General features: G+C 35.6%; 1 pseudogene; it reads right to left on the bottom strand.

Annotated features, from left to right (window-relative positions):
- Nucleotides 1–469: 469 nt before the first annotated feature.
- LOC112472338 lies at nt 470–588 on the bottom strand (annotated as a pseudogene).
- Nucleotides 589–10,968: the final 10,380 nt, after the last annotated feature.

Genomic DNA, 10,968 nt, shown 5'->3' with positions numbered 1-10,968 from the left:
ATGGCTATTTTTCTATAAGACAAAATTTTAGGAAAAAAGGTAACTCTTTTGTGATAGTATGAACATCTTACGGTATATCTCTTCCAGTGTCTCAGAACTGGATCAAAAGAGTATTTCTCCTTAACTCATTTAAGGTGATAGTAATGACTCCCATTACTGAGCATCTACCATATACGATGTGCTCAGCGCTGAGCTTAGAATCCTTCATTCCATCCTCACGACAAATATTCTCGTATTCTCAATAAGGAAACTGAAGCCAAGAACCAGAATTTGAAGCCAGATCTGTTTTAGTGCAAAGTCTATGCCTTCAATTACCTCTCTTCTTGGATATTTTCATATTAGAAACATGCATAGTTTAGATATTAGTTTAATAACATTTTTAAAATGTGGGTTATCCATTTTAAAACATAAGCAGAAATATATAAAAGGATTCTTATTCCTTGTGAATATTAATTATTATTTTTTTTAATGCCTACAGCATCTGGTCTTCCTAGGTGGTCTCCCATCCAAGTATTAACCAGGCCCGACCCTGCTTAGCTTTAGAGATCAGATGGGATCGGGTTTGTTCAGAGTGGCATGGCCATAGGAGAATATTAATATTAATATTGTTGAATTAGCTCAACCCCCAGCCCTCCCTCTCCTGCTCCCATCTGTGGCTACTGTCTTCTCAGTGTTGCCACACACACCCCACCTACAAAATCAGGCACTGTGCACACTCATACAGGTCTGTTTTAGAGCAGGACATTACAGCATAATTTTTAAATTTCTTCAGTCATCCTTATTTCTGGAAAGTTCTCACTGATCATCTTGCCTTATGCTGATATATACCAGTACTCTGGGCCCTTTCTCTTATCTCTTCTCCAAGTCCCACGACTCACAAGCTTCCTGTCTATTAGACAGTCCTGAGAAAACAAAGCACTCCCAATATCTGAATAAACAGTGAAGTTTAGACCTCTCATATCAGTCTTTCCCATTTAGATTAACCCAGGGCTCCACCAAAAAAATCCATGAAGATATTTTTTTAAACAAAATATACCTTCTAGTGGGTTTCTACTCTTAGTAATACAGAAATCAAAAAGCAGCTTGAAATGATCTTTTTTCCCCAATGGCTTATTTTATACTTGCAATTGTTTAAAGGTAAATAATAGTCTCCATTTTTTCATAGTTTCTGTTGCAATCTAGAATATATAGTAAGAAATTAATAAGTGGTTGTTAATGGGAGTCCACTAAACAACCTCCTTTTTTCTCTAATGCTGTTACTTAGACCTAACATCTTTGAAAATTGCTCTCTGGGGCATATAACTTGGAGAATCGCTACACCAAGTTCAATATGATAACATATCAGAAGTTCCAAGAGATTTAAGCTTAGTATCCCAAAGAATACTGAAAATTTGAGCCAATCCAAACATGATAAACCCATAAAGACCAAAGAATAAGCTCAACTCTATCTTTACTACACACGCGTAAGTCAGATATCTTCATCTCCACCATGTCTGAACATGTGATTGGATGATGGGTGATGCCTGGGAATCCATATTTTGTAAAGTTTCCCTTAAAAATGTTCTGATCATCACTGAACTTTCAAATAGCAATTTTGGTGGTTCGAATATTGATAAAGAGATATGTATAAGTGCCTTTACTTCTCTATGGGGGAAACAGGCACACTTTAATATCTTCTCTCAAGCATTCTTAGGAAAAAAAAACAGAATTTCACTGCTTAGTGCTCTGGGCTCTTGAGAGGAAAAACATTTTCAGATATCATCATTAATAATTCATAAATGAACTTTACCAGATCAAAGAAATTCAATATTTTTGTTTGTAACTTATCTTTAAATGTTATCAGTGCCTTTAAAATGCATACCTACCATGAATCACTTCAAATGATTATTTTAATGATTAACGGCAGTCCTGTGCTCTGTGATACCAAGATTGGTGGTTGCACCCCACCACCAAGTCAGAGCATTCCTCAGCAGACCTCATTTGGAGGATTATCATCAAACAGAATAACTCTTTTAACAAATCATATTGTTGTGGACTTAGAGATGTATACATCTGCGTTTAACAGTTTTTGTCTTTAATTTAGATTATTTTATCTGAGGATGGGAGAAAGAACAATTTTAGCCTATAGCTTCTCTGCGATGATGATAGACATTCAGGAAGAATAGGGTAGTTTTCTTTGCTCTCAATGGCAAGGTCCCTTGCCTCAGAATCTGAAGGAATGACAAATGAAATGATCTTCTTTCTCTCTGTGAACGTTACAAACCAGAAACAACATTCCTTTCCTGAAGTTTGATACTTCTGTAAATGTGATTTTTCACTTCCTGAAAACTGTGGTTTCTGATCCAATAGTGTATTTTGGGAGGTCAGAATTATCTGGAAGAACTTTTTCAAATAACGGTATACACACACACTCTCCTTACTCACTTTTCAATTTGCAAATTTGATTTAGAGGATAAATTTGATTTAAAATTTGACCAAGAAGAGAAAATTACTTTAGGAAGTTCCTGGATGGTACATAGTGATTACAAGTATCTCTGCCTCTGTTTTGCAATGATTAGCATGAATCTTGGATATAGCAAAGAAAGAATCAGGTTAGACTTGCTGTAGGCAAGAATTTAAGTTAAAAAAACTTAATTATTTTATTATCTTTATTTTCAGTCTGCTGTGGCTGTATAAGTATGGTGTGTCCTTTTATCATCATTATTTCATGATGTATATTAACTCATAAATAAGATTTTCCTTTTTGAATTTGCTGTAGAGATTTAAAAATTAAGAAAGTCATCTGTTTTAGACAAAGAAATGCATAGAAAACCTTTTAATTAATTATTAATTCAAGTATATAAATTAATATTTAATTATTATTCAATAATCAATTAATTATTAATTAAATAATTACTTAATTAATAATTAATTGCTGTTAAATAATTGTTATTTGCTTGATTATTGATTATTAAATAGTAATTTAATAATGATAATATATGCATAAATAATAATTAATTGTTATTTATGCATATAGTCTTAATTATTAAATTAATTATTACCATTTATGTAGATTTTAGTTAATTTCTCCATTTTATTCTTAACCTAGATGAAAAAGCATGATAATAGAAACACATTTAAAAATACTCAAATGATTAATTTCTTGCTAAAGGAAATCTAACTCAAAATTAAACATAACCTTGTACTAATTTATTTTCAAAAAGCTATAAGCCTACAGATGTAATTTTTAGATAAAATTACATTATGAGTATATATTCAGCACAAAATGTTGTTTCAGGATCCACTGCGTAGAATATATGAAATATAATTTATTCCATCTTAAATTCAAATTAATATTGTGAATGTAGAAACCTATGGAATTTTTGTATAGTAGCATAATAGCCGTGTGATACTGATTTTAAGTACTTCATAGGAACCAGACAATTCTACTTGAGGTGGAGGGATTAAGTGAGTGAACAACAGGTCAAAGGCTACCAATATGAAATAATACTACAGTCTGCTGAGTTCTGAAAATTTGAAATTTTTGGCCAAACTACTTGTCACAGACATCACTGCTCATAAGAATTAGATATTTATGCTTCAGATCTTTCTGACATAGCTTTAAACTCCATCTAAAGGATATCATGTCTTGGCAACTCTTAGTTCAAGATATTGAGTCAAAAAATGCCAATTTTGTCATAGATCCACTAAACCAGAGATCCCTAACTGTTTGGCACTAGGGACCCGTGCTCCCATGAGGATCTAATGACTGATGATCTGAGGTGGAGCTGAGGCAGTGATGCTAGCGCTGGGATGTGGCTGCAAATACAGATGAAGCTTCCCTGTCTCACCCTCCGCTCACCTCCTGCTGTGTGGCCCTGCTCCTAACAGGCCACGGACCAGTACCAGTCCACAGGCCCTAGGAGTTGGGGACCCCTGCATTAAACTAAAAGTATATTTGGACATTAGGTTTCCCTGTATTCATGGAGCTAAATAAAGTTAGCTATAGTGTATGTTCTCAGACACAAATGTAATTGTGACACACTGTTTAAAAACCTTTCAGAAAAGTTCTTGATCTGGCCCCAGCCCACTCTCTTCTTAGTCCTGATATGCTCCCATGCATATCTTATTCAGCTGCTCCTGTTATCCCAGCATATCATGTTTAATCATGCCTCTTTGCCATGACTCTACTGTTCTTTTTGCTTTGAATCCTCTTCCCTGATTAGCTATTTTTTTCATCCTTCAAGACATAGCTCAAATTTTAATGCCTATAAGAAGTCTTCTTGATTGCCCCCCGCCCCCATTAATCATCTTCCACCTTTCTTTCCCATTGTACAGCATTTAAGTACATCTCTCCTGCTAGACCATGAGCCTTCCCCAGTAGCTTCTCGAAAGCAATGGCAATGTCTTATTCATCTTTATATTCCTGTTCTTCTCACCGCTCCCTCCTCATTCAACTGCCTAGCACAATGTCTGGCATAATATCTCTTTAATGGATGAGTGAATGTTAAATCAATATGATCCCTAGTTACTCCAAAATGCAATCTAAAGAAAATGACATTTATGCGTTAAAACAAGAAAGAAACAAACATATTTTAAATGAAAGACTATGCAGAATTTATACAATTTAAATCCAAAATTTTATTCCAATAAATATTGGAAAGTTAAGTATTTATGGTAAATATAGAAATTAAATGTACATCATTGAGCATTTGCATAGGAAACAGCACTTGGAAGTGAATGAGCATCTAAGTGTTGTCTCACATATGGTGAGTCCCTAAACAGTGGAACTGGTATGACAAAAATAGTTCATTTTGACATCTATTATGGCTTTGTTTCACGAGTGGTTTTCCTATGTGTTTGGGTTATTTCAATGGCCTACCTTTTTGCAACATGTAATCACAACGCCATTAAAAAAAAAACCTTCATCTCAATAGAAGTTGATCCAGATTTATGAGGCCTGGAGCTTATATAGTTTGTTAGGAGAATCCTCTTTAAGAAAAAAATACAAAATCACAAATATGAAATTAAATATGAAAGCAAATATTTATTTAGAACAAGAAATCATAACAAATTACAATTTTTAAAAATTAACAAATACCACAAATATATCAAACCCATAAAAACATTGCTTTTATTAATCTTCTGACATGCCTCTATAATTTTTTCCCTGCATGTTTTGCTATGCACCTATTGATAGGTTCTTCATATAGTAAGTGTTATATCACTTACTACAGAAAAAGTAGGAAAATAATTTAGTCTTGCTCTAGAAAGTTTCTCCTGATCTACCCACATCCTTCCAGTTCTGGACACTTTAGGGACACATATTTATTGTGAGAGATCTCTAGCTTTGTACCTTTTTTATGCTACCACTAAGTCTGCATAACAGTCAGTCAGAGTATTTCTGGGAGACAGTCCTACACCAGAATGGCTAACAATGGCTTATCTTTGCGTATAAGTGATGAGACCCATAAAAGCATATCCCAAACACCATAAATTACCAAATCTACTTTCCTTACCCAAGTCCCCAGAATGCCTGTGGCCACTGTAACAAACTAATCAGACATGAGAGAAAGTGTGACAGAGGAGAAGTTGAAATGGGAAGAGACAATGGTTTTAGCTAACTACAAGTAAAATATCTTTTTCAAATTTTACAAAATCCACTTGATGATGTAGATATAACAGTAAGCCCCTTTCCGGTGCCTTGAAAGGGGCCAGTGCATGGGAAGGGGCCCAGGGCTGAAATCTGCCTCTTAACCAGTGGACAGTAAAGAGAAAAATGACTCCTTCCCTGACCCTCAACTGGAAATGAGAAAAACAGAGGCTGCTGGCAGAGAATGTCATCAGATCTCAAAGGTTCATTTTGTATTGTTAAGAAATAGCTCTTTCTCATTCTCAATAGATGTGAAGAGGAAGGGAGAGGATAAAGGAAAGAACATTGCTTTAAACAAAAATATGACTTACAAAACTTATAGATTCTGGAGGTACCTTGTAAATTAGGAAATGGTTAGAAAAATATTTTCTCCGTACAGGTTTGTACGACATTCATTTAGGAGTGGTAGACTGGCAAAATATTGGTCATAGTCAACCTGAAAGTAGCTTTTATTTGCTCCATAAAGTGTCTTTAATGAAAAAAAAAGTGAACCAACATAAAGAAATTTGACTTTAAAATGTGTCACTTTACCTCTCTATGGCAACATTCAGCTGGGCTGAGCAATGACAGCCCCTTATAGATCTAGTACAGCCCAAGGTTGTCAGAATCCTCACCACTTACACAATCATACAAAGCTTTTATTGCAGCCCAATCTATTTCTGTCCTTACTTCAGCCTGACTATACTGTTTTTATCCTTTAGAGAAAAATTTGTCTTTGATCAAACAAGCATACCTACACCATGAAGGATCCAATTTTATTTGGGGAGTTAGTTCAAGCATGTTGTAGACAGTATCACAAGACTTGGAGAGACTGCTCTGTGAGAGGAGGACACCAGTAGACCACACAAATTATACAAGTAACAAGCTATTTTCCAGTATATTATCCCAGAATGAGTGAGTCAGACTCAGGAGAATTTATGGCTACAGAGAGAGTGGGGATATCCTGCTGGGAAGGGGTACATGCAATGTTGATAACCAGGTTCAGAGTGTGTTTTCTTTTTTTAGGCCAGGGGAAATTCACACAGAGAAGGTTTTGGGAGAAAGATAAAATTTCGAGACCAAAGAAACAATTCAGGAACAGTGGCAGAAATCCAAGAGGATCATAGTGAATATTTAGAATGATCATATCCTTTCCCTTTGGTGCTCTAAAGAACCATTTTGAGCCAACAGCTGTCAGTGTCCTCTCCTGGTACGTAATTTTCATTAGTTACCCCAACATGAGGAATCCATGGAAGTCCACACCATCTTGTACGGAGATTGTAAAGGTACAAGGCAAAAAAGGAAAGGGGGGACCTAATCCATCTACGGATTCACTAACACCTGCAGAGGAAGAGAAGCATCCAATGGGAGGAACCACACCCAGACATGCCAAGTGTGACAGTGGCAAAGTGAATACTGCCTGAAGTAGAGCTGAGGGTATTGCAGAGAACATATGATTTTGTCAAATTCATTGCAAGGGTGCTGAGTCAAAAGGCTTGCAAATCCCAGTTTCTGGCACAAAGAAAGTACTTAAAATTTTTAGCCCTCCTTATTTTTATTACAGTTGACTCTGAACAGCATGGGATTGAACTGTGTGGATCCACTTATACGCAGGGTTTTTTTCAATAAATACATAGAATAATGTAAATGTATTTTCTTTTATAATTTTCTTAATAATATTTTTAGCATACTTTTTAAAGACTACAGTGTATAATACATATAACATAAAAAATATATGCTACACGACTGTTTACATTATTGGTAAGGCTTCCAGTCAACAGCAGGCTATTAGTAGTTAAGTTTTGGAGGAGTCAAAAGTGATTTTTGACTGCATGGTGGGAAGGGTTGGCATCCCTAACACACACACACACACACACACACACAACACCACCCCACATTGTTTAAGGGTCAACTGTGTGTGTGTGTTTTTTTTTAATCTGCTTTCCTGTTACTTATGGGTCATAAGTACTTATGGATAAGGATGAAAGTCATACAGAGGCAGCTCACAAGCTACATCTGGTCCTTTTGTTTGAAAATTTGTTAGCCTGTCCAGTTTCCCACAGATCACACAGTAATTACTACATGGTTTAAAATTATTTACATTTGTAAAAAAATTTTTCTAAATTTTTACCACTTATAAGGAAACAGTCACATGGTAAATTAATGAATAAACACATATGGATTCATGAATTAAAAATAGAAGTTATTATGGACTCCATATCTAAATATTTTACAAAGAAATTTATCTAGACTTTTCAACATGAGTATGTCTTTCAGTCACTGTAGTTTTGTTAAAGAGAGGAAAAGGGAATTATCTTCAGAGATGACTAATTGTTCAGGGAACTGAATCCCTCCAGAGGAATGTTAAGGAGGAAATTACTTAGTATTGGAATTTTAAGTTGCTAAAATGACGCTATGCTGAGAGGAAAAGGTGGTCACTGTCCAGTCATTGTTTCATCCCTCCATGTGGTCACCTTAAATCCACAATATGGAAAATCTTTTAATAATAAGCATCCACTCTAAGATGCAGTATGTAGCATTAATAAACAGAAATTTAAAAAGTGAGATCACTTTATCACATCTTCAAACAAGTTTTGTGCTCATCAATGAGGATGCAAAAAAATGTGAGGCATGGTCCCCAGAATATGCTGCTTAATGACAAGACAGTGCTGTGTTGATATTTATTTTTTCTGCCTTCTCTGTTTGCAAATCTAATATATTGGGCTACAAGTATAGCCTCTGTTAGTTTGCATGAAAAATTACCTAGTTATTTGAACGATTCCTGCCTACACTTTATTGTCTAGAGGTTAGGCTGGGGGATTCCATGAAAAGAGATAATTTTGCTGTTTTTGGCACACTTCACCAAAAGAAGGAAAAGAACTAATCATTAATTGAGCACCTACTATTTATTCTTCACAATTGCTCTTAGAGGTTCATGTTTTGCATCCAAGTGTTTTATATAGTTGAGGATCGCGAGGGTCAGAGGAAGTGAGTAAATTGCTGCAGGTTCCCAGGGCAGTAGGCAAGTGGCTCTAAAACCAGCTCTCTCCTCTAAGCTAACAGCTCCGAAATGTCAAGCATTCAATTCAGTATCAGATTCAGAAACTTGGTTATATCTGAATACCAAATTAATAAGCACTTCACTTTAAATCAATCCACTTTTTAAATTTAAAATATTTATCTAAAAAGGAAACTATGTTCTACCATAAATGGAAACCCAGTATCAGTGGTCATAAACAGAAAATATAAAAGTCTCCATGGGCAAAATGCTTGTCCTTCAGCTCATCCTGAGACTATTCCCACTTCATTGTGATTTTCAAAAGGCTTTCTTTCTGTCCTTAGTGGCCTATGAGGAATTAGTCAACCCTTATTTTCCATCCTGCCCTAATTCTTCTCTCCGAGAACTGAAGGCTGCTTATCAAATAAATTTCAAGGCCATAGGTCTCCAAGCTTAACTGAGTAAAAGGGCTTCCCCGCCTTACCCACAGGAATAGAATACTTATACTCTTGCGTATAGTTGATAAGCATGCACATTTGGGAAACTCCAAAACAACTTTCTTCCCAACACTCCCTTCTAAGAAAAAATACTAAACCCAAATACTGCTGAGGGATCAAAATACAAACAGTGCAGTTCTGAGGCATAGGAATTGCCCTAGTCATTCAGCAATGACTTTGGGAAAATGAAAAGGGCTAATGTATCCTTTTTAGCAGATAACATTTTTCTTCTAAAGCTCTCCACAGTGACATTTATTTATTTTTAGAGTCCTGTGGCTAGCAAACTGGACTGAGGCATGATTGATCTATTCAATTATGCTCTCTTTTGTGTTGAAGGCAATTGCTACAGTAGAATCAATTGTGTCATGAACCAACTAGTAGTTACAGTCAGCAATGTAAATGGGTTAATGGTGACTTGGGCTTTTATTTTGTAGGCAGTCATCTCTCTCTAGTTCCATTCAGAATCTGAAAGGAAAAATCCTTTGTAGCTGCAATGAATTTTCTTTGGAACATCACTTTTTAAATGTTGATTCTCTGACTGAAAGCCTTTTTGGGTGATGATATTTTGGTCGCTGGATGTAGCCTGTTCCATTTGGAACGCAGTTCCCTAATTCCTATTCTATGTGCATGTGCCATTATTAAAGAGTTGTAAAATTATATCCCAGGGGAATCTACCCTTCAGGACAGCCCAAGTTTACATAGTTTCTTGTGTTTTGCATAGCATCATTTCTCTTTTTTCCTTATGTGTAAACTTGTTAAGTTTAAATAAAAACATACTTTGCAAGTGAAAAGAGAACCAGGAAGCAAGGAGAATAAGACCCTAAGTAAAATATGCCTCCAATGTATAAATAGGGAGCTCTCAATCTAAAAATACAATCCAGTCCCAAGCATATATATTGCTTGTTTGGAAAACTGTAGGTGAGGAAAAAATATCTTTTTCTCTTTAAATTCCTAGGTATTCTGGCTAGGGACCTATACATTAGACTAACAAAAAGATAGATTAATGAGAGAAAAGCATAAAAATGTATTTAATATAAGTTTATAAAGAAATGAAGACACAGAAAAACAATTAAATCTGAGTGTTTTCATAGGAGATTTGATGAAGAGTACAAAGTCATGGGAAAATGTGATAGGACAAAAGGGTATGAACTAAGGGCAGTAAACTGGGGGAAACTTGGCAAAGTCTTTTTATTCAGATTCCTGCCTAGGCCTGTCCATCTCAGAGATAGGGACACTTTTTTCCCCTGGGCATAGGAAGCAAAAGTCTCATGGGAGGGTCTCATGGCTGCTTGAGGGGAAGGTCAAAAAAGTCCTTCCTGTACCTGCCACTTCTCACATTCCTTCAGCTTAAAATACTCAGTGTGCCAAGGCACTGTATTTTGGGGTAGTATGTTCAGAACTTCATCAATACTGAATAGTTTTTTGCTTAAACAAAGATTTGTTGAGAATCTACTGTGGTCTAAACATCTTTTCCATAAAACAATAGAATGATTATTGTTCTGGTTCCAGGGCCGGCTCACTAAAACCTTTTCACCTAACATGGAACTAAACTGCACCATGAATTGTGCAAGTCATTTATCTGAGCCCTGAGGATATCAGGCCATGTGATAAGAAGGGAGGAAGGAAGGAGGAGAAAAAAGGGAACTTTCACTGTTATGGGAACTGACTAACCTTTGTATCAATGATTGGTAAACACTTATTATTTTCTTATTATTTTGGGCTGGGTACCATTCTAAATGCTTTATATAAAGTAACTCATTTAAAGAAATATATTCTGTTTTGAGTTGTCACCCATTTTCTTTCTGTATCCCTTCTTGCCTTTTTAGAGCATCTCTCTCCATATTACCAGGGCACACATATTA

The sequence above is a fragment of the Pteropus alecto genome, unplaced genomic scaffold, assembly GCF_000325575.1.
Source record: "Pteropus alecto unplaced genomic scaffold, ASM32557v1 scaffold76, whole genome shotgun sequence".
Taxonomy (NCBI): Eukaryota; Metazoa; Chordata; class Mammalia; order Chiroptera; family Pteropodidae; genus Pteropus; species Pteropus alecto.
Note: the sequence above shows the minus strand (reverse complement) of the source record. Positions and strands in the feature narration are given on the sequence as shown.